Source organism: Anabrus simplex, chromosome 4 (assembly GCF_040414725.1).
Source record: "Anabrus simplex isolate iqAnaSimp1 chromosome 4, ASM4041472v1, whole genome shotgun sequence".
Lineage (NCBI taxonomy): Eukaryota > Metazoa > Arthropoda > Insecta > Orthoptera > Tettigoniidae > Anabrus > Anabrus simplex.
In genome coordinates this window covers 361,338,431-361,362,284 of record NC_090268.1, presented here as the reverse complement: position 1 = coordinate 361,362,284, position 23,854 = coordinate 361,338,431, and positions in this window count along the sequence as shown.

Below are 23,854 nucleotides of genomic sequence, written 5' to 3'. Positions count from 1 at the left end.
GTTCGCGCCAGGTCAGAAGGGTGTCGCACCCCCTGGCCACAATGCATGCCATTATGTGGTTCAGAATGGTGTCAAATAGCCTTTGTATCCTCTCCTGAGGCAAGTTCTTCCACAGTTGTTGCAGCTGTCCCTCCAGATCCAGCAGATTGACACTAAGACAGATTCTCCTTCCATTGTTATCCCACATGGTTCAACAATGATGGAGAGGTCCTGGGATACTGATGGACATGGGAGGACCTCAACATGCTTTGCACTAGCCATGCATCTTGGTAGGTGTGCTAGGTACCAACTGACGAGCCCAACCTAGCACACGGGGGCGAAACGCTGGCAACCAGGAATGAGTTAGCTGGAAAATTTATAATGTTCAATAACAGACCATTTATATTGGTATTATAAATTTACTCACTCGGGACAAATATTTTAGATTCCCTATGGGATCAACATCTATATCATCTGATGGCCAAGCAGGTATCAATTTTTGGTAGTGAGACAAAGTCTCTCATAGTATATTGGCACTGCCGGTGGCTTCAAGTAGCCTACGCAGTGGCCTCTACGGTATGCACTAGCCATGCGTCTTGGTAAGTGTGCTAGGTACCAACTGACGAGCCCAACCTAGCACACGGGGGCAAAACGCTGGCAACCAGGAATGAGTTAGCTGGAAAATTTATAATGGCCAATGACCATTTATAATGGAATGTCTGACTTATCGCTGTGTTGTCAGTCTGCCGAAGCACTATTAGAGGTGACTTGAATGCATATCCTATGGCTCCCTGCACCATGATGCCAGGGATTACACCTGTGTGTCTTTCCACAATATGGGCAGGATCTGCCCTCGACACCACCAAACCCAGACACGATAGTCATCGGAGTTTATGGAGAAGCGGGACTCGTCACTGAACATGATGCGACGCCAGTCGTCCTCTGTCCAAGCCTCCCGGGTAAGGCACAACACCAAATGCAGGCGTTGGTGTTTTGGTGTCAATGCCAACCAACACATGGGGCGATAGGACCCCAATCTGGCAGATACGAATCGTCGAGGCACTGTGCGGTAATTCACAGGATGTTGTAGACTCACCAGAACATGTTCACCGATGGCGGGTGCTGAAGTTAATGGATCCCGCAATGTTTGGTTCGCCTTACTACTGTCCTCCCTCAAGGTGGTGTTACATGATCGACCCGAACTTGCACAACGTGATTGGGTACCCGATGAGCCCAACATTGGACCACTGTGGCATCTGAATGGCCTACATGCTTAGCATTTGCACAATACAACCAAGCAGCCTCATGCAGTCCCACTACGTGGCCTCTGTCAAATGCTGTAAATTGATGGATAGGCTGTCTAACGTGTTTGCAAGGCATCATGGGTGTTTTGTACTGTACGTAGTCCTCTCTGCACATCTTGCCTAAACGTCTGACCCACTGCAGTTGACTGGTAACAACTTATTAACAACAGGATGGTGCCATCACGAATGAAGTGTGGTGGGCGTTTTACACACTACTGATTCTTGTAAATCTAATCATTTACTCAAGCATTGATGGTATGCATGTATACCGAAATGGGGTAATATTTGACCACTCCTTCTGGGTGCTTCTTTATTGTCAGGCAGTGTTTATTAGTGATGGGTAGTCTGAGACTAGGTCTCGGGATTTCTCGAGACTAGCGCAGGCACTATATCTCGCGGGAAAATTTTGAGAGATCTCGAGAGCGTTGTCACCGCATTGTGCGGCGAGCAGCGTGTCGTAGGCCTACAGCTATTCGGAGCTGAATGCTTTTTGTGCCGAGTATGCGAATAGCCAAGTAGTAAGACAAGGGGGATTCAAACACAATGGATGCTACGTCAGCATTTTCCCACGGGTATCAGGTTGCATCCGGGGCCATTGACCTCGTGATGTCATGACCACGGCCGTAACCTCACATTGTTTTTAAACAAAGCACGTGCTTTTTTGACAGCTGTCATCTTTATTCTTCTTCTCCTCGTGTGTTGTTCGGCGCTGCACACACGCAATTTACCCAGTCACCAAATGTATACTCGCTTGAACACTGTAGTCTCTATTTTTTTATTATATGAATGTTGGATGTATGCTTATAGAGCGATTGGTCATTATTATCAGGAGAATGTGTGTTGAAATTACGAAGAACTAGATACAACACATTAAGTAATTTCAATTGTGTGAGAGTATTCAAAGACAAACGTTACATTGATTTAAGTAGTCTGTGATGGCCAGCACAATTTCCGATGTGGGATTGGATACTAGGCAAGAGAGACATGTGGGAAAGGCAACCTGTTGTTCTAATAATCGTTGAAAGAGAATGTTTCGTTGTGAGTTAAATGTTTTACATTGGAGAATAATGTGATTAGCATCCCCGATAGCGTTACCACAATTACATAGCGGTGAGTCATTTAACTGAAATCTAAATTTATAGGCAGGTGTGAGTACATGGTTAAAACGAAGGCGAATGATAGTGGTAACATGCCGACGTGAGTATTTCCCTTTAGCAAACCATGGCCGTAAACAGATAGAAGGTTGCACATTAAAACAAAAACCACCCTTTAAAGTCGCAGATCCTTTCCAATCGTCCTGCCATTCCTGACATAGTGCATGTTTTATGAGAGGTTGAATATCGGTAGCGAGAATAGCGACAGTTGAACCCATTTCCTAAAGCAGCGTCTTTGGCAAGTAAATCAGCTTTAAGATTGCCATTAATATTAGAATGGCCTGGAATCCAGACCAACGTTATATCCTGATGGTTTTGGTCTAGGTTAAATAATAGTTTTTTTTAATATTGAGGACATACCACGAACTTTGACTTTGAGTTGATTGTACGCATTTTAGAACACTCTATGAATCAGAAAATATGCTGGCTTTGGGTATAGCATGAAGTTTGACATATAATAGGGCCTGCCGAATGGCGAATGCTTCAACAGTGAAGATAGAAGCATGTTTTGGTAGTGTGAATTTACCGGAGGTTTTAGATGAAGGTATATAGTAGGCTGCTCCGACACCTTGGTCATTTCGAGAACCATCCGTGTAAATACTTAATGTATCCTGATGAGGAGATAGGCATACTGGGAATGGAAAGAAATAATATGAGAAGATTGTATGCTTTGTTTGGTATTGAATCCGAATTGGGATATAATAAGTTGTGGTTTATACAATGATACAGAGTATGGGAAGGAATAATGAGGTAGAGAGGGACATTTAATGACTTCATTGTTATAATCTCTAATGTTTTCAAAGGCTGTTAAGAGGTCAGGCGGTTTTAATTTAGTATTAGGGTATTTTTGAAAATATTCCGAGAGAAGTTGTAAATTAGGAAATAACAAATAGGAGGTAAGCGAGATTTTTCTTAGTAAGAACTTGTTTGCTAGAAACTTTCTCCGTAAGAACAACGGCATTTCTCCAGTTTCAACCAGCAACGCGTTAGTGAGGGTTGGTTTCAATGCATAGTCGTATCGCTTTGTATTGAATAACGTCTAATTTATGGACAAGGGTGGCAGATGCCATGTTAAAAAAGAAGCATCCGTAATCTAACCTTGATCGTATGGTATTCTTATAGATTGTCAACGCCATGATTGGGTCCGCCCCCCCAGTTCCTCCTTACGATAACTTTGAGAATATTTGAAAAGTTATTTGTTTTATAGTGTAGGGATTTAAAATGATATTTCCAGGTTAACTTATTATCTAAATATATACCTAAATATTTATAGGTTGTACGAATCGGAATGATTAAAGTACTACTTTGTATTGGTGATTGATCATTACTTCGTTTATTGGTGAATACCATGGCAGCACACTTATTCTGCGAAACTTCGAATCCATGGTCATTGAACCAATTATTTGCGTTGTCTAATACTTGCAAGATGGTTTGTCTGGCTTCCAATACGGTACTTTTAGTAACGTATATTAGGACATCATCCGCGTACGTAATTATGCGAACTTCACGAGTAATGAGTGTTTCTAGCGTTGCCTACGCTATAATACAAGGCCTTGAAATGCAGTGAGGATGATTACCTCGTTGTACTTTCTCTTAAAACAAAAATCACCACCACCACCACCTTGAAATGCACTAATGAAAACGGGTGCCATCTTAGTTCACCGTTCAGCCACTAGGATCGCGCTCTTACCCCCTTTGTTCGCATGGCCGTGTGTGTCTATAAGTAAATTATATCCTAAATAAAGAGAGCTGAATGTTGTAGGTGTCTACAGTTTTAAAACTTTCCTACTCAGGGGTCTCTTATCGAGTTTCAAAACTTTCTCACTTCTACTTGAGTGGCTCGAAGCAATGTTGTCTAATAGAGGTCTCAGAATTTTTTGGAGTAGAAAAAGAGGTAGTTTGTCGTCTTTACACTCTCTACACTTAATTTCACTGATGAACCTGGCTTTCAGAAAAAACGTACACATTTTTAGTAACTGTCGTCGGGGTAAGTACTGCACAGCAGAGGTGACAAATTCCGTCATGCACTGCAGAAAAGCCACAAACGATGATTTCGGGTGTCTGAGGGCTCCTCGATCTTGAAAGCGAATAAGACACAATGTTGGACTTTCGCTAGCTGGAGAAGTGGTATGTTCTAAACAGCCTTCACAGTCTGTTTGTTCTTCTGCCACACGCACTAAGTATCCTGCTACCATAGCTAGAGAAATAACAGGTATTGTACCTGTTGAATCTGAAACAAATTAATCATATTTATGTACTAGCGAACACTTAAATAAAAACGTATTGTTGACACAGATCTGATGTAATTTACCTTGCAAGGGTTTTGTAATGATAGACATTACGTGTTCAGGAAGCTGCGGAATTTGCACATCATCGCGACTTTCATTCCTTCTATATCTTTCATCCATCTGGCACATTCTTGGTTGTAGTAAACTGGTTCGTACATTGCGGATCTTATTTTCATCCCTCAGCTCAACATTGCCATGTTTTGATGCCGCAATAATTCCTGTATGGAGCGTTGTTTCGATTGCGTTAAGGCATGACCTTGCGTCCATTGTGTCTTTGTATCCCGCTTTGCGTCGTAGGTGGCTAAAGAAAAGATCGATATCATCGCTTGTTAGATTCCTCGTCAAGACATAATAAAAATTATACTTATGAGGTATTTTACGCAGGCCACAGTGGATTGGGTAGTCAAGACCAACACCTGATACGTTTCCCTCGTGAATCTTTTCTCTTTCTCTGGATGCATTTGAATGTTCTTGATATATGACAGGAAATCATTTATTAACAAACTGAGGCGTTCATCTTCAATGCTGAAAAATGCCAGTTTGTTCTCATTCCTGGAATATGTCCCATAGGAGGTGTTGCAGACATCATGGGCATCGAACCACTTCATAAAATGCTCCATGAAAGAAATTGTTTCTTTTAAACTGTTCCTGTCTTTAATGCTCTCTGGACAAACCACCTCCATACTCTTCAAACCAGCGATTGTTTCAGGGGAAAATAGAATTTTGGCTCTTGCTACATTAATTTTCTCCAAATTTGTAGGGTACCGGTAAACTACTTTTCTGGTTAGTTTCCTCACCGGCTTCATAATTGAAGACTTCTGGAGTTTGAAAAGACCTCTCAAATGATCGCCGGTCACGATAGCATTGTTTACAAAAAAAAAAAAAGTCTCGTGACAAATGTTGGGATCGCACGTTTTTTATGACGTGACTGGGATCGAAACTTAGGAACAGAGGCCTAGTTTCATCAGCTGGATGTCGTATCTCATGCGTAATGCTTCCTCCACATAATGTTTCGAACATCGAAATATTTACCTGAGAATTGTCGGTCACAATTCTGATCACTCTGAAACCACACTCTTCAACAGCATTTAACGCATCCAAGGTTAATTTTGCAAGTTGTGAGCCCGTAACGGATGAAGTGAAATAGAAAGACACCGGTATTCTGTAATATGTTGAGAGTCCCTTGAATAAAATGCAGAGTAGTTTATTGGCCAACCTATCTTCGATTCCAAGAGCGTCAATGTCAATGTCATTCAGTCCAATAAACATATCTAATTTCCTGTCATGCATAAGTCTCGGCTTTATGGACATTTCATCTATTATAAGGGAACCAACCTTTTCGTTATCGTTCACTAACGACAGTTTTTCTGCCAGTCATCGGGCTTTAGTTAGCGAAGATATGCCCGTTTCCCCTTTTGAGTATCCAACATACGATTTCAACGTTCTTGGATGAGGAAGATGCAAATTATCGAGTGTTCTGAGAAGCCGATAACCAGTTGGCGACCTTGAAGATAATAGCACAAATTTTAACTGTAGTCTCCCGGTATTTACATTTCTTTTTTCCAAAGCTCTGAAGTTGTTCTAACAAAAAGTTTGCTTTCATATTACCTCCCTCAGCTTCCTTCTGAATTTTAGAAACTCGACTTGCAAGATTTCCGGGATCCTTCTTTACCTTACTAAGTTCTGCTTCCAAGTCACGAATTTTTACGCGCAACTTCTTAATAATTGTCACGTGCTTTCTATTTCTTCTGATCTCCTTCCTTAATTTCCTGGTAATGTATTTTGGTACTGTTGATTTTAGGACGGGAGAAAACTGTGTACCTACTGTTGTGGTGCCCACATTTATCAGGCCAAATTCTCCAGTATTATCAGGCACAGGAGAATCCGATTGTTCCACGCATTTTCTCTTAGTTCTTATATACTTATTTTCACTGTCCGTTTTTTCAAGCTGTCTTTTCTTAGGAGCTTTCCTACATTTTAAAGTGACTTGTTTGTGTTTGGGGAACTCGGTAAAAACTGAAGGGACTTTATTAGGCAGGAGTGTCGTTTTAGATGTAATTATACTAAAGTCTTCTTCTCTGAAGTGTTTACTGCACACCCTCGATTTTTCTGTAGGAACCCAGAGAGATCCCGGTTTGTCTCCTCTGCGAGATATAGCAACAAGCCACCGTTCTTTTAAAGCACTATTCACTGGAAACTTTTGAAATGAAATTCCACTACCTTTAATTTGTCGTGAATGACAATAAGGAACACAGCAATAAACCATGATTGAAACTGCGAGAGCTTATTATCACAAGAATACACACATTCATAACCAACTCAATACACACGTTTAAAGGCGCGAACCTGGTAAACAGGGGGCAATGTAGCGATCCTAGCGGCCCGCCAATGAACTGCAGTGTGACCACTTCTATAGCGTTTTACGGGCTCTATTTCCAGGCCTTGCATTATAGCGCAGGCAGCGGTTTCTAGATCCTTTAGGTATAATGCAAATAATATGCCACTTATTACGTCACCTTGGGGTGAGCCCTTGGAACTATAACGAATGTTAGGAGGCTGCCATGATGATTTAACGTGTAGGCATCGATAGTATAAAAGTTGCCCTATGATAGTTATAAAATTGGGAGGAAATTGCATATCCGTTAATTTTTGGAGTAATACATGAATATTAGCATTATCATATGCCTGTTTGATGTCTATGAAAATGGCAAGAGTATCTTGTTTTCGAAATCTAGCTAAAGTAAGATCCGTTAAGAAAATGTTTATAGCGTCAAAAGTACTTCTTCCCTTGATAAAAGCAAATTGGTATTTTGGCAATAAATTATAATATTCCAAGCACCATAGTAGGCGACTGAGCAGTATACGTAGAAAAACCTTCCTAATACAGGATCCCAAGTTTATGCCTCGGTACCGTGGGTATATAGTACATGTCCTTAAGTAGGTGGTTTCCCTAATGGCACTAGGAGAAATTGATTCCAATCCTGTGGAGTTGTGGCGGACGTTAAAACCGAATTGAAGTACGTGATTAATAATTTTTGAGCTCTGTGTGGAAGATGTATCATTTTGTAAGTAATGCAGTCCGGACCCGGGGAAGTGGAAATCTTACCTTCAACAGCGGTGATGAATTCTATTAGTTCAATGGGTTGCATAAGTGTGTCAAATTGAACATTATGTACGGACGAAGACAGCGGAAATTGGGGTATCACGAAATCTGGAGTTAGTTCATTATAAAATGTCTGTAGATTATCAGGATGAATGGTAACAGTATTGTGTCGTCGTTGAATGCGACCTAGGGATCGAATAGCAGACCAAATAATTTGTGGATTAGTATTTCTATGAATAGTAGAGATTATTTTTTTCCAGGATTCCTTTCGTTTATGATTAAAGGTGCGTTTCATAAGTGCAGTATACTTCTGGTAAAGGATATAGTGATAATAATTGTCGAAAGAGAATTTTGCGGCGTTTGACCATTGCATCACATTGTTTATCCCACCATCTTATTACAATTTGTTCAGGCTTGGACGTGAATGTTTTGGGGTGAATAGGATGATACATATTGAGATATTCGGTAATTGCAGTAAGAAATGATGAATATTGCATGATAGTGGAAGAACTGAGTTTGAGTTTGGCATGTAAATAGCTATGAAACAAATCAAAATCATGGAGTGACCTGTCGAGCCGGTGTTGGTTATTTGTAGAAGAATCGACATTTTTAGAGCCAATATTCCCACTAAGTGAAAGAAATATGGGGAAATGGTCACTGAGATGGATATCTTTAACTGTTTGCCAAAAACTACGGTGACCCAATGAGATACTACAAATAGAATGATCGACAGCGCTTTTAGCTTGCCCCGGTGCTGTGAGTCGTGTAGGAGATCCATCATTTAATATTAGTAGGTCTAGGGTCTGGGTTACATTAAGAATTTTCCTACCCTTAGCAGAAATGTGCTGAGATCCCCATGCGGTGTGATGGGCATTCATATCTCCGATAATTATAAAATGAGGATAAGGAGTAAACTGAGAGAAAAAATTATACCATTGTGTAGCTGTACCCTGTATACGAGGGGGAAAATAAAGATTCACAATGACCAGTTCATTAATTTTCACTGCTACAAAAAAGGTGCCTGTTATATGATGGGCAACCTCCAACCGTTGATATGTTATTCCAGTGGCAATAAGCGTTAGTACGCCGCCATATCCACCACCATCCATTCGTTCCGTTTTATAACCCGCAAATCGAAAAGTATACATGGCTTTCAACCAGGATTCTTGAATTAATATATGGGGATGATATTCATTAATAAGTTTAACTAACTCATGTCTCTTACCTAGTATGCTTTTACAATTCCACTGGAGAATCGAAATTGCCATGTTCGATGAGACTATTGACTTTGTCATTTATACTCTTAACCAAGTGACTCCATTGTGGGTTACCCCTAATAATTCCATGAGTATTAAAAACTCAGCACGTAGTGCCGATTGTAGTTTACTTGGGTTAAAGGATAATAAATTATCCTTCTGGAAACTACTTCCTGGTTCATTATTAGAGGATGACACTGTAGACCGAATCCCGGAACCACTCGGCGCTTGGGTAGTATTAGTTATGGGAGATGAACGATGTTCTGTTCTGGTGGGTCCAATTATTTGAAGGTAACCGTCCCTATCATAACCAGGGGGAGGTGTGACCCGAGGTTCACGATAGATAACTTCCGTAAATTTTCTTTTGTTTTTAGGAAGCTCGACTGCTTGGTTTGATTCGGAAGAGTGTAATGGGGGAAATTGCTGCGTTACTGAAAGTGGGTTATATGCCTTTGGCTGTACTTGATTTTGTGCCTCTTCGAAAGATATATTTTGAATGCACATAATTTTTTTAAATAGTAAATTGTTTGTTATGAACTTCGCATAAATGTGATCCCACTGAATGATTAAGATTGCAGTGTAGACATTTTAACATTGTTTGCTGACATTCCCGTGTTGAATGGGATAGAGAACATCTCCCACAACGAGAATTGCTGGCCCTACAATTTTTAGCAATGTGTCCATATCGCTGACAATTTTGACATATAATAGGATTATAAATAAATACTTCAACCTCTAAGAGCACATTAAAAATAGATACATGATCCGGTAGGTTTTGAGATCTGAAGGTTAATTTCACGGAACCAGTAGGCACGTAATCTATTTTATCACCAACACTAATCCTTCTGTTCATTCGCTGCACTTGTTTAATGTGTTCGGTAGAGTCAATGAATTGCATTATGTCTTCGTTGGATAAATTTTTATCCACGCCACGAATTATTCCGATACGATAAATGCTGGAAGATGGAATGTAGGCTTTTAGATTTTTTTCTGGTAAGATTGGATGGTGTTTTGGAGTTTTCATTCTGGTGAAAGAAGAATTTGTAAGCTACGAAAAAGTTAAAGATGAGACACATGAAATTCTAGGTGTAAGGCTCATTTCTAAAGATAATAGGCAACTTGATATATTTGGAGTGTACAGATCGGGAAAGGGTAGCACTGATGCGGATTCGGAATTATTTGATAGGATAGTCAGCTATGTGGGAAACGACATGGAAAGAAATGTGATTGTAGCGGGAGATCTGAATTTGCCAGATGTCAATTGGGAAGGAAATGCGAACGACAGGAAGCATGACCAACAAATGGCAAATAAGTTAATATGGGAAGGACAGCTGATTCAGAAAGTGATGGAACCAACCAGAGGGAAAAATATCCTGGATGTGGTGCTGATAAAACCAGATGAGCTCTATAGAGAAACTGAAGTAATAGATGGTATTAGTGATCATGAAGCTGTTTTTGGGGTAGTTAAAAATAAATGCGACAGAAAGGAAGGTCTTAAAAGTAGGACTGTTAGGCAATACCATATGGCTGATAAAGCAGGTATGAGGCAGTTTCTAAAAAGTAACTATGATCGGTGGAAAACGGTAAATAAAAATGTAAACAGACTCTGGGATGGGTTTAAAGAAATTGTTGAGGAATGCGAAAACAGGTTTGTACCTTTAAGGGTGGTAAGGAATGGTAAAGACCCACCTTATTATAATAGAGAAATAAAGAGACTAAGAAGGAGGTGCAGACTGGAAAGAAATAGAGTTAGAAATGGCTGTGGAAGTAAGGAGAAATTGAAGGAACTTACTAGAAAATTGAATCTAGCAAAGAAGACAGCTAAGGATAACATGATGGCAAGCATAATTGGCAGTCATACAAATTTTAGTGAAAAATGGAAGGGTATGTATAGGTATTTTAAGGCAGAAACAGGTTCCAAGAAGGACATTCCAGGAATAAGTAATGAACAAGGGGAGTGTGTATGTGAGGATCTTCAAAAGGCAGAAGTATTCAGTCAGCAGTATGTAAAGATTGTTGGTTACAAGGATAATGTGGAGATAGAGGGAGAGACTAAGGCCAAAGAAGTAATAAAATTTACATATGATAACAATGACATTTACAATAAGATACAAAAGTTGAAAACTAGAAAAGCGGCTGGAATTGATCAGATTTCTGGGGATATACTAAAGACAATGGGTTGGAAAATAGTACCATATCTGAAGTACTTATTTGATTATTGTTTGGTCGAAGGAGCTATACCAGATGAATGGAGAGTTGCTATAATAGGCCCTGTGTATAAAGGAAAGGGTGATAGACATAAAGTTGAAAATTACAGGCCAGTAAGTTTGACATGCATTGTATGTAAGCTTTGGGAAGGCATTCTTTCTGATTTTATTAGACATGTTTGCGAAATTAATAACTGGTTCGATAGAAGGCAATTCGGTTTTAGGAAAGGTTATTCCACTGAAGCTCAACTTGTAGGATTCCAGCAATACATAGCAGATATCTTGGATTCTGGAGGTCAAATGGACTGTATCGCGATTGACATGTCTAAAGCATTTGATAGGGTGGATGATGGGAGGCTACTGGCAAAAATGAGTGCAATTGGACTAGACAAAAGAGTGACTGAATGGGTTGCTATATTTCTAGAAAATAGATCTCAGAGAATTAGAGTAGGTGAAGCTTTATCTGACCCTGTAATAGTTGAGAGGGGAGTTCCTCAGGGCAGTGTTATCGGACCTTTATGTTTTCTTATACATATAAATGATATGAGTAAAGGAGTGGAATCAGAGGTAAGGCTTTTTGCGGATGATGTTATTCTCTATAGAGTGATAAATAAGTTACAAGATTGTGAGCAACTGCAACGTGACTTCGAAAATGTTGTGAGATGGACAGCAGGCAATGGTATGTTGATAAACGGGGCTAAAAGTCAGGTTGTGAGTTTCACAAATAGGAAAAGTCCTCTCAGTTTTAATTACTGCATTGATGGGGTGAAAGTTCCTTTTGGGGATCATTGTAAGTATCTAGGTGTTAATATAAGGAAAGATCTTCACTGGGGTAATCACATAAATGGGATTGTAAATAAAGGGTACCGATCTCTGCACATGGTTATGAGGGTGTTCAGGGGTTGTAGTAAGGATGTAAAGGAGAGTGCATATAAGTCTCTGGTAAGACCCCAACTAGAGTATGGTTCCAGTGTATGGGACCCTCACCAGGATTACCTGATTCAAGAACTGGAAAAAAATCCAAAGAAAAGCAGCTCGATTTGTTCTGGGTGATTTCCGACAAAAGAGTAGCGTTACAAAAATGTTGCAATGTTTGGGTTGGGAAGAATTGAGAGAAAGAAGAAGAGCTGCTCGACTAAGTGGTATGTTCCGAGCTGTCAGCGGAGAGATGGCGTGGAATGACATTAGTAGACGAATAGGTTTGAATGGCGTTTATAAAAGTAGGAAAGATCACAATATGAAGATAAAGTTGGAATTCAAGAGGACAAACTGGGGCAAATATTCATTTATAGGAAGGGGAGTTAGGGATTGGAATAACTTACCAAGGGAGATGTTCAATAAATTTCCAATTTCTTTGAAATCATTTCGGAAAAGGCTAGGAAAGCAACAGATAGGGAATCTGCCACCTGGGCGACTGCCCTAAATGCAGATCAGTATTGATTGATTGGGTGCAAAATGTTGTATCAACTTCTCGACAACACGCTTTCGTCGTCTGTCTCTACAGTGGACTGTCTTCTCCTTTACCTCATCTCAAATTATTTTTTATTCGGCCGGGTGACGCAGCAACTGTAACATCGCACCCAGCCGATCCAGCAAAGCCTATCGACCAGACACCAAGTTGGATGTCGGCCTTCCCGCCATGTATTATACCTGTATAGTCCGTGACGTTGACCTTGCAATCTCCGACGAGGCCATCCAGACCGATCTCCGCATGCTCGGCATTCATAGTGCCGCACGACTCTACGACGGTCCCGCACCATCACCGGATGTATTTCTGTACATCGACTCTGCAGATGCCTACTTCAACATTCACGATAATGGTGCGGTCATCCAACATCGCCTTCACCGTGTGGAATCTACTCCTCCCAACGTCTTCGCGGAGCTCATGGACAACGCACCTGCTGCAGCCGCTTCGCCCACCGCAACCCCTCCATCACCACCAGCACCCTCATCCTCTAGTCACACCACCCCCGTTACTACCTTTACTACTTCCACCACCACTACCACCTCTGCGGACACCTCACTCAACATTCCTGTTACCACCACAACGATGTCTCATCTTTCCCCCTTATGATGTTTTCTCTCCTGATCCCTCCGACCCCTGATCTACCACGTCCCCAGAGCACATCTCATCTGCCACCTGCCGAGGGAACTATTACTCCTGAGACTCCTGGTAGTATGTTACGTCCACCATCGACGCCACCGCCTTCTTACCGTAATATCCTGTATAGCTGCGTCGTTCGCGGTGTGGAACCAAGTATACCAGCTGACGTCATCGCCCAGGAACGCCGCCTGTCAGGACTGCCCGTGCGAAGAGCGTTTGGCATCCACAACGTCGACGGTCCGACCTTCTTAGTCAGACTCCATCTTCCAACTTCCGAAGATGCCCAACGCCTCATCGACAATGGGATAAATTTCTATGGCCGCCACCATCGAGTTGAACCATCTCGCTCGCCTCATCAAACCTCGCCCCGACATACCACACCTCGTCGCCGTCCCCGACCTGCCTCTCCTCCTCAACCACCTAGTCAAAACCTCCGACCTTATCCACACCCACCCCGTTACTTTTCGCCACCATCGCCAACCTCTCATCTTCTTAGCCTCCTACTCACTTCTCTTGTTAACTTCTCCTCCTTCTATCACATCCTTGCACCTCATCTTATCCCTTGCAACCTTGGTTAAACCTTCCCTTCTTGGCTTCTCTCCTATACAAGTATTTGTAAATCTGTCCATAAAGCACTAGATAACCTACACATCCTTTATTTTCATCTCCTTAACTCCTTATACCGCCTTTTACTCATCTCCCTCCCTCTTCTCTCCACTCTTCCCAACCCCGTCTAATCTCTTGGCCAGAGCGAGGGCGTTACCCTCTAGGTGGTTGTGATAATTGATTTAATAGGACGTACACTTCTATTCCTCTCCATTGTGAACAAAATTCGAATCACATGATTTTTATTCTAACTATTGTGTTAGAAATGATTTGAATGAAAACATTTAAAAATGTTGTATGTCTCCATCCGAAGTACAGTTGTACTTCCTCTTAATCACTGCAGATAAAGTGAATGTACTACATAGCAGGGGATACAATGAAATATATTTGTCCTAAGGAGATGGATTTTGCGATATTCGAACTCATGCAACAGAGAAAAATCTGTATAGTGATATAGTTACTGTAACAGAATAAGAAACCATACTGCTTTGCAGATAAAATGATTTTACTAAATAGCAGGGGATACCACGAAAAATATTTGTCCTACATCATATTGTGTTAAGGAGAAAAATCATATATTCAAATCCCTTCTAACACCATAGTTAGAATAAAAAATCATGGGATTCGAACTTTGTTCATAAGGGAGAGGAATAGAAGTGTGCGTCCTTGAAACCAATTTTCACAACCACCATGCAGATAAAAATGAGCTGTTTTAGTCGACAACAGGGGCGGCTTTTCAGGTGAAGTAGGTGAAGTGCCACTTCACCGTGTACTTTTACCAGAATTAATTTTTTAAATTTAATTTTCCTCTGACCTTTGTGGTTTTACGGAAAGAATTTTTTTGTACGGCGTTTGGAGCACCAAGAACTCGCATCACTTGATGAGAACCAGGGTAACTCACGAAAGCGCCGGCTGTCGGCACTCACAGTATGGCGCGTGAGCTTGAGTGAAGACGAGATATTCAGCAGCTGGCTCTACTTCCCAAGTGCCGCTTGGCCTTGGCGGTTGCCATAACAACCGTGACGTCACTCGCGTACTTTACTCATAGCGAAATGTGCAAGTGAAGTTGCGGTAAGATCGGAATGTTTAGTCTTCCATGCGTAATCCTGTGTGAAGTACGAGTTGTTACACATCGTGGTTCATTCGTAGTGTTGTGCTGTTTTATTTAAACATGTATCCTGTTTATTACATAGTGTGTATTTTATTAGAAACACCATTTATACTTTGGAGAAACGAAGATCAGAATGAAGTTCTACGTTTTGGTCGCCCTACTGAATCACCGCACATTTGTGCTACAAAAGAAGTGAATCATTTCGGTGAAGCTTACAATTTTATCTTCAAACGATCGTGGTTGAAGGAATTTCCATGGTTATGCTCGTCTCCAGCTCTACAGAAGTTGTTTTGTTGGCCCTGATTGCTTTTTAGCAATAAAGATAACGTTTGGAATAAAGAAGGATTTTCAGCCCTTTTGAACATAACACGTTCCTTGCATAAGCCCTCAGACTCTGCAGAACATATAAAATGCCGGCTAGATTTGAAGACTTTGGAAGGAAACCAAAATGTCAAATTCACATGAAAATACTATAAAATAGCCCTCAAATAAATTTTCCATTCATATTCAAGAACAGTATTTTCTTTTCACTTTATTCGCTGACAGTCTGTTAGTAGAACTTTGACCAGCTTTCGAAAACACAGCTTCGGCAGGCGCGGATGTTGCTACAACACAAAACTTTCGGACAGCTAACTAGTAAATGTTGGGATGTTGAAGATTTATTCCCAACCACCATTTTAACGGATCTGCCTGCCTAGCTATTAAGGAGTCTTCCAGTTACGACGAAGCATATGCCGTTTTAAACATGTTATCGTCGATTTGAACGATATACAAGATTTACAAATATCTCACACTGCTATGTACTGGTTTTTATCATCTGGAGAGAAATAGCTCTCGTCTGTCTGCCATTGACACGAAATTCAAGACAATCGATAATATAACGAAAGAGAATAAAGCACAGCGTGTCGCGGCCCGGCAGCACTTGGAAGAACGGGGTGACCAGTAGGTACCGTAGAAGCGATCTGTCCTGGCGCACTGCCACTGACACCGGCACGGATCTGAGAAGCACTGGCCTGTACGTGCCGTGCCGTTCGCACGAGGTAGTCATGTGGCAACACACAATAGTGCTTCGTTCGGCAACAGTGCCAGCCGCCAATGTCCGCCATACTGTTCGATATACTCATGAAAAAACAGAATTGATTGATGCATGTTCTTATCCTTACTGACGGTATAAATATGGTCAAATTTCACGTCACAAACCTTTTTATTCTTGTAAACGTTTCACAGATTTATTATTATGGCAGTGCTACTGGCACTGGTTCATTTTAAATCGTGGGACCGTGCCTACCGTGTCGTCTCTGGCACTGGTGTCAAAGCACGTTGCCAGTGCCTTCCTTACGCCACTAATTGGCAGTCATGCAAATTTTAGTGAAAAATGGAATGTACTTTAAGGCAGAAGCAGGTTCCAAGAAGGACATTACAGGATTCATTATTGAACAAGGGGAGTGTGTATGTGAGGACCTTCAAATGGCAAAAGTATTCAGTCAGCAGTATGTAAAGATTGTTGGTTACAAGGAAAATGTCCAGATAGACGAGGTGGCTAATGCTAAAGAAGTATCTGGGATTCAGGAGAACAATGGTCTGTATCGCGATTGACCTGCCTAAAGCATTTAATAGGGTGGATCATTGGAGACTACTGGAAAAAATGAGTGAATTGGACTAGACAGAAGAGTGATTGAATGGGTTGCTATATTTCTAGAAAATAGATCTCAGAGAATTAGAGTAGGCGAAGCTTTATCTGATCCTGTAACAATTAAGAGGGGAATTCCTCAAAGCAGTATTATTGGACCTTTATGTTTTCTTATAGGCCTATATAAATGATATGAGTAAAGAAGTGGAATCAGAGGGAAGGCTTTTTGCGGATGATGTTATTCTGTTGTTTGTCCACCCCTTGTCCCGTTTCCCTACGGGGTCGTGTATGAGGTGAGATGAATTTGTCGTGGCGGTTTTTTATGACCGGATGCCCTTCCTGACGTCAACCTCATCAGAGGAGTTAATGAGAGATGAAATGAATGACGTGATATATGATAGTAGGGAGAGGGTGAAACCCGGTGCCGGCACATAGCCTACTCCTGTCGAATAGCACCAAGGGGTCTGCTCAAGGCTTAACGTCCCCATCCGACGGACGAATCACCATCAACAGCGTCATATGCTCCATATGAGCACTGCGGAGAGGTTTGGAATTTAATCCAGGCTTTTGGCACGCAATCTAGTGATTAGAAATTTTATACCACCACCTCCCCTACCCTGCCGGCCAACATTCTGATGGTGAAAATTTTTTCGACCAACGGGACTCGAACCGGCTAACCTCGGTGTTAGACCGTTTTTAGACTTCAGCGCCTTAACGATCATGGCCACCAGGCGGGCTAAGATGATGTTATTCTGTATAGAGTAATTATAAGTTACAAGATTGTGAGCAACTGCAACATGACCTCGATAATGTTGTGAGATGGTCAGCAGGCGATGAGATGGTACGGGGTTAAAATTCAGGTTGTGAGTTTCACAAATAGGAAAAATCCTCTCAGTTTTAATTACTGCATTGATGGGGTGAAAGTACCTTTTGGGGATCATTGTAAATATCTAGGTGTTAATATAAGGAAAGGTCTTCATTGGGGTAATCACATAAATGGGATTGTAAGTAAAAGGTACAGATTTCTGGACATGATTATGAGGATGTTTAGGGGTTGTGGTAAGGATGTGGAGGAGAGGACGTTAAATCTCTGGTAATACCCCAACTAGAGTATGGTTCCAGTGTATGGGACCCTCACCAGGATTACTCGATTCAAGAACTGGAGGGAATCCAGAGAAATGCAGCTCGATTTGTTCTGTGTGATTTCCGACAAAAGAGTAGCGTTACAAAGATGTGCAAAGTATTGGCTGGGAGGAGTTGGGAGAACGAAGACGAGCTGCTCGACTGAGTAGTATATTGCGAGCTGTCAGCGGAGAGATGGCGTGGAATGTCTTTGGTAGACGAATACGTTTGAGTGGTGTCTTAAAAAGTAGGAAAGATCACAATATGAAGATGAAGTTGGAATTCAAGAGGACAAATCGGGGCAAATATTCATTTATAGGAAGGGGAATTATGGATTGGTGTAACTTACCAAGGGAGAAGTTCAATAAATTTCCAATTTCTTTGAAATCATTTAAGAAGAGGCTAGGAAACAACAGATAAGGAATCTGCAACCTGGGCGACTGCCCTGAATGCAGATCGGTATTGATTGATTGATTGATTGATTGATTGATTGATTGATTGATTGATTGATTGATTGATTGATTGATTGATGATTGAAAATACGATATGTGATGTCCTGAATTAAAATGCTAGACTGAATACTGTACAGTTCAATGAAAATGTCCGTTTAAATAGGCTTTTCCTTCAGTTGGTAATATAATTTTTCGGTTTCTAGCGTCAGTAAACAGCTGTGCGTCGTAAACGAAAACACGACAAAATGTCCAGCTCTTCCCGAGGGTGCCGCGCTTCCGTAATTTTTAGTCTCCCGGTCAGATCTTATCTGTACTTTACATTGTAGAGCAAATGCAGTCACATGGTTGCCGCGCTATGACGTTACACAGCGCTCCGGTGTATATACATTTTTGGTCACGTGCTGGACCCTCAGCCAGTCACAGGTACGAGATACGAGTACAAAACAACCAGAAACAATATGTAGTTCCTAAATCTGCCGCTGGAAACAGAACGGGTTATAGTTCGTCACCATATTATTCAGCCACGAGCCGCCACTGGTCGACAAGTGTTTTGAATTGATGTAACCTCGAAGGATTTACTTCTATGAATCGAACCCTCAGCCTCATGAACTATCTTATAGTAGGACTCTATCGACTGGATGCCGACACTTACAACAGGTGTTTTGTGTTTAGATCAGTGAATGTCTGATTGAATTATTTTATGAATATATAAAAAATAGTCATTTGATTACCCACTGTAATGTTCACATGACTAGAATCGAACGCTGTAATAAAGAGATACGTTCGTGTGCCTAAAATAAGGGATCTATCTCTTTTGACAACACAATAAAAAGCATCACAGCTTGCAACCACCAGCTATTTACAATAACTACAGTCGTGTGCAATAAAAATTCGGTTTGCATGGCGGTCTTTTGTCATAGAAGTCCCGACACTGTCTAGAATGTTAACATAGGCACACAGCATAAAATAAAGTATACTATGATCACGTTTTTTAAATCGTAGGTTATAAACACACTTACCATGAGCTGTTAGAGGGATCGGAAATGTATATTGTTAGTTAACCGTGCAGCCAATTCGCTCGGTGTTGCATTAGCAACGCTACGTTACAAAATATGAATACAGCTAAGGTAAAACTTCCATCATTACCTGGCACGAAAAGGAGAAACTGCGGAAACACATATACACATGCCCTAACCGCGCAGTTAATTCGTTCAGTGTTTCAATAGCAACGCTACTTTACAAAATGTATGAATACGGCTAAGGTAAAACTTCCATCATTTACCTGACACGAAAATGGGAAACCGCGGAAACACATGTACACATGCCCTAACCGTGCAGTCAATTCACTCGGTGTCGCGTGATTAGCCGTCCCTAAAATCAAGGTAAGCTAACAATATATATTTCCGATCCCTCTCGCTGCTCTTTTTATCTGCATGGTGATATTATAATTGATGTAATAGGAAGTACACTTTTATACCTCTCCCTTCTGAACAAAGTTCGAATCCCATGATTTTTTAATTCTAACTATGGTGTTAGAACAGAGTTTGAATATATGATATTTCTCCTTAACACAATATGGTGTAGGACAAAGATTTTTCATGGTATCCCCTGCTATGTAGTAAAATCATTTTATGGGACAACGCAAACCAATGAGCCAACATATTGCCTGCCATATCATGCTGTCATTACGCAGTCCCGCGCTACCACTAAGTTCAGAATCGTCTTCAACGCCTCTGCTAAAACTACAAGTAACTACTCACTGAACGATATCTTGATGTTTGGACCTACGGTGCAAAAAGACTTGTATTCTATCATCCTACGATTTACAACACACAAGTATGCCTTCATTGCAGATATTACAAAAATTTACAGGCAAATTCTATTTCATCCTGATGACCAAGATCTGCACCGCATTGCATGGCGTTCATCTCCGAATGAATCTATCCAGATTTATCTACATTCCACAGTAACTTATGGTACCTCAGCAGCACCTTTCTTAGCTATGAGATGCCTAGTAACTTGCCAACGATGGTGCACTGCAATATCCAAGAGCGTCGGAGATATTACGAAGAGACTTCTATGTTGATGATGTTCTGAGTGGAGCAGATACTATTGGAGACGCACTCAGTCTGCAACAAGAGTTGATCGAACTACTCAGTAGCGGAGGATTTCCTCTTCGTAAATGGTGTGCTAACCATCATACTCTTTTAGAGCACTTACCTCCTGAGCACCAAGAATCACAACTGTCCTGGGTTATGGATGACAAGGAAGAGGGTAATATTAAGGCCTTGGGACTACTGTGGCATCCTCTAAAGGACATCTTCCAATTTGTAGCTACCAGTCACACTCAGAAGACCACATTCTGGACAAAACGTAGTATGCTATCGTGCATTTCATCCATTTTCATCCTTTGTGACTCTTAGGTGCAGTAAAAATAAAGTGTAAAATTTTCTGCAACACTTGTGGCAAGCGAAAGTGGACTGCGATCCGAGTTTGCCTCCTGAGCTATTAACTTGTTTGCCATTACTCAACGACATTCGCATCCGTCGAGGAGTGATGGGAGACGGAGAAATTACACGATATGCGTTACATGGATTCTCTGATGTTTCAGAAAGGGCCTTTGGAGCATTTGTCTACCTACGGAGTATAGGTTAAGGATAAAGTAACAGTAATACTGTTAAGCCCCAAATTCAGAATAGCACCTCTGAAAACGATTTCCCTCCCTAGACATGAACTATTTGGTGCATTACTCCTTGTAAATTTAATGGATAAGGTTAGAACTGCACTTAACCTGAAAATTGAATAAAATTACAATTGGACAGTTTCTACTATAGTAGGCACTAGCTTGCCTTGCAGGAGAGCCCGCATCGTGGAAAACGTTTGTTGGTAACCGAGAGTTTGAGATATAACAACTTTCATCTGTAGAAAAATGGCATCATGTTGCGTCACATGACAATCCAGCTGACATCATTTCGAGGGGAATTGAACCACATCTTCTTCAAGCCAATCTGTTGTGGTGGGTGGGGCCATCCTGTCTCTACCAGCTACAGTCAGTCTGGCCTGTCGGCGACACGAAGAAAACTCCCGATCTCACTGATGTAGCAGAGCAACGGAAACCAGCTGTTTGCTTACTTGTTGTCAAATCATTTCCTTGAAGACTTAGTTCAACGATTTTCTTCTTAGTCACGGCTGGTGAGAGTCATGGCCTTCGTACTGAGGTACATGAACAACCTTGCTGCTTCAAGGACACAGGTGGGAAGTCTGGCTGTAGTAGAACTTCAAGCGGCATTGCACAGGATCATTCGTACTGTCCAAGAACGAGAATATGGTAAGGAGCTTCAAGATCTGCGACTTGGCAGACCGATCGCAAAGGACAGCAAGTTGAAGTCTCTTCACCCCTTTGTAGATGCAAACCAGATGCTTAGGGTGGGCGGCAGATTGGAACAATCTCAAGCTCTGTACAGCTAGAAACATCCCATTATCCTACCACCTAACCATTATGTGATCAAGTTGTTAATAATGCGACTTCTGCATGCCGGACCTCAACTTTTGCGTGTAACCGATAGACAACGACATTGGATATCAAATGGTAAGTCTGTCAGTAGGCACATAACGCACATGTGCCTCCCTTGCTACAGGTTGAAGGCAAGTACCGATACATCATCTCATAGGCCAGCTCCCACACCACAGGGTAGAACCCAAGAGACCATTTTTGAACTGTGGAGTTGACTATGGGGGTCCACTCTTCATTAACCAAGGGACCAGTAAGAGCAAAACAAAGGTAAAATGTTATCTTGCTCTATTTGTCTGTATGGCGACCAATGCAATCCATCTTGAACTTGTCTCTGACCTGTCTACTGATGCGTTCCTAGCTGCTCTGCGTAGATTTACATCACGTCGGGGTGTCTGCCAGAATATCTACAGCGAAAGTACATTCGTGGGAACAAGAAACGTGCTACGGGAGCATCACACCCTCTTCAGATCTCAAGTACATCAGAGGAAAGTGGATGACTTCGCATCTCAGTGTGGAATACAGTGACATTTTATTTCACCGCATGCCCCTCATTTTGGTGGGCTGTGGAAGGCTGGCATAAAGTACACTACGTCACATTTGAAGAAGGTTGCAGGAAATCTTGTACCGGTTTCTGAAGAAATGTCCACGTTGTTAGTCCAGAGTGAGTAATGCCTGAAAACCAATAACCAAACTGTCTGATAGTCCTGACGACTATTCATTCCTGACTTCCAGCCACTTTCTGATTGGAGAACCTCTCACAACCATCCCAGAGCCAGATTTGCTTGCAGTTTCAGGTTGTCGTCTCTCCAGGTGGCAACTACTCCAGCACTGCAGGCAGTATATCTGGAAGCGGTGGTCAAGGGACCATCTATGTCAACTCCAGCAGAGGACTAAGTGGTCAGCAGGAAGGGTCAATATTCGACCCGGATCTCCGGTTCTTCTCAATGGAAGACAACCTGCCCCTTCTAGTGTGGCAGACAGGGATCGTGGTGGATACGCAAACATGGGCCGACGGCTTGGTGCGAGTTGCCACTATTCGCATTCCCAAGGGGACTTTCAAACGCCCAGTTGCAAAACTTTGTCTCTCCCCAGAAGATGTTGAAACTGTACATAGTGAAAAGGTACCATAATCTTTCATGTGCTATGCCTTTCGTTTTTACATTTGGCATTTTCAGTGTGAGTGCTAATTTTTATTGTACTTAATAATATTTATGTTTGTAATTTATATACATTAAGTGGGGGTTATGTTGAACGCCCTATGTATGTTTGTGCGTCAGAGGCCAGCACTAATCAGACTGCTACATCACCGGTGGAAGGGGAGACTGAGTGACGCGTCTCACCGGAGTCAGTGAGTTTCGAGCCTTGAACTAGCGTGGATAACGCTGTTGAGTTTGGTGTGCTACATGCTGGAACACAGCGTCTTATGCGTACCTATACATTTTGTACAGTGTAATTCGTTTGGTGAATAAATTACTTGTGTAATGTACACATGTTTTTTTCTAGGGGCTTTACGTCGCACCGACACAGATAGGTCTTATGGCGACGATGGGATAGGAAAGGCCTAGGAATTGGAAGGAAGCGGCCGTGGCCTTAATTAAGGTACAGCCCCAGCATTTGCCTGGTGTGAAAATGGGAAACCACGGAAAACCATTTTCAGGGCTGCTGATAGTGGGATTCGAACCTACTATCTCCCGGATGCAAGCTCACAGCCGCGCGCCTCTACACGTACGGCCAACTCGCCCGGTGTACACATGTTGACCTTCCCTTTGCAATTAATGATAATGAAGTACATTTTGTGAACTGTGGGAATAGTTAGGCCTCGTGTAACATGAGTAAACAACTCGAACACGATACCGAACAATGTATATCACCTTTTCCTTTATACACACGGACTACTATAGCAACTCTGGATTCATTTGGTATAGCCCTTCATGCAAACAATAATCAGCCCCAGAATTTGCCTGGTTTAAAAATTGGAAACCATGTTCAGAGCGCTGGTGACAGTGGAGTTCATACCCACTATC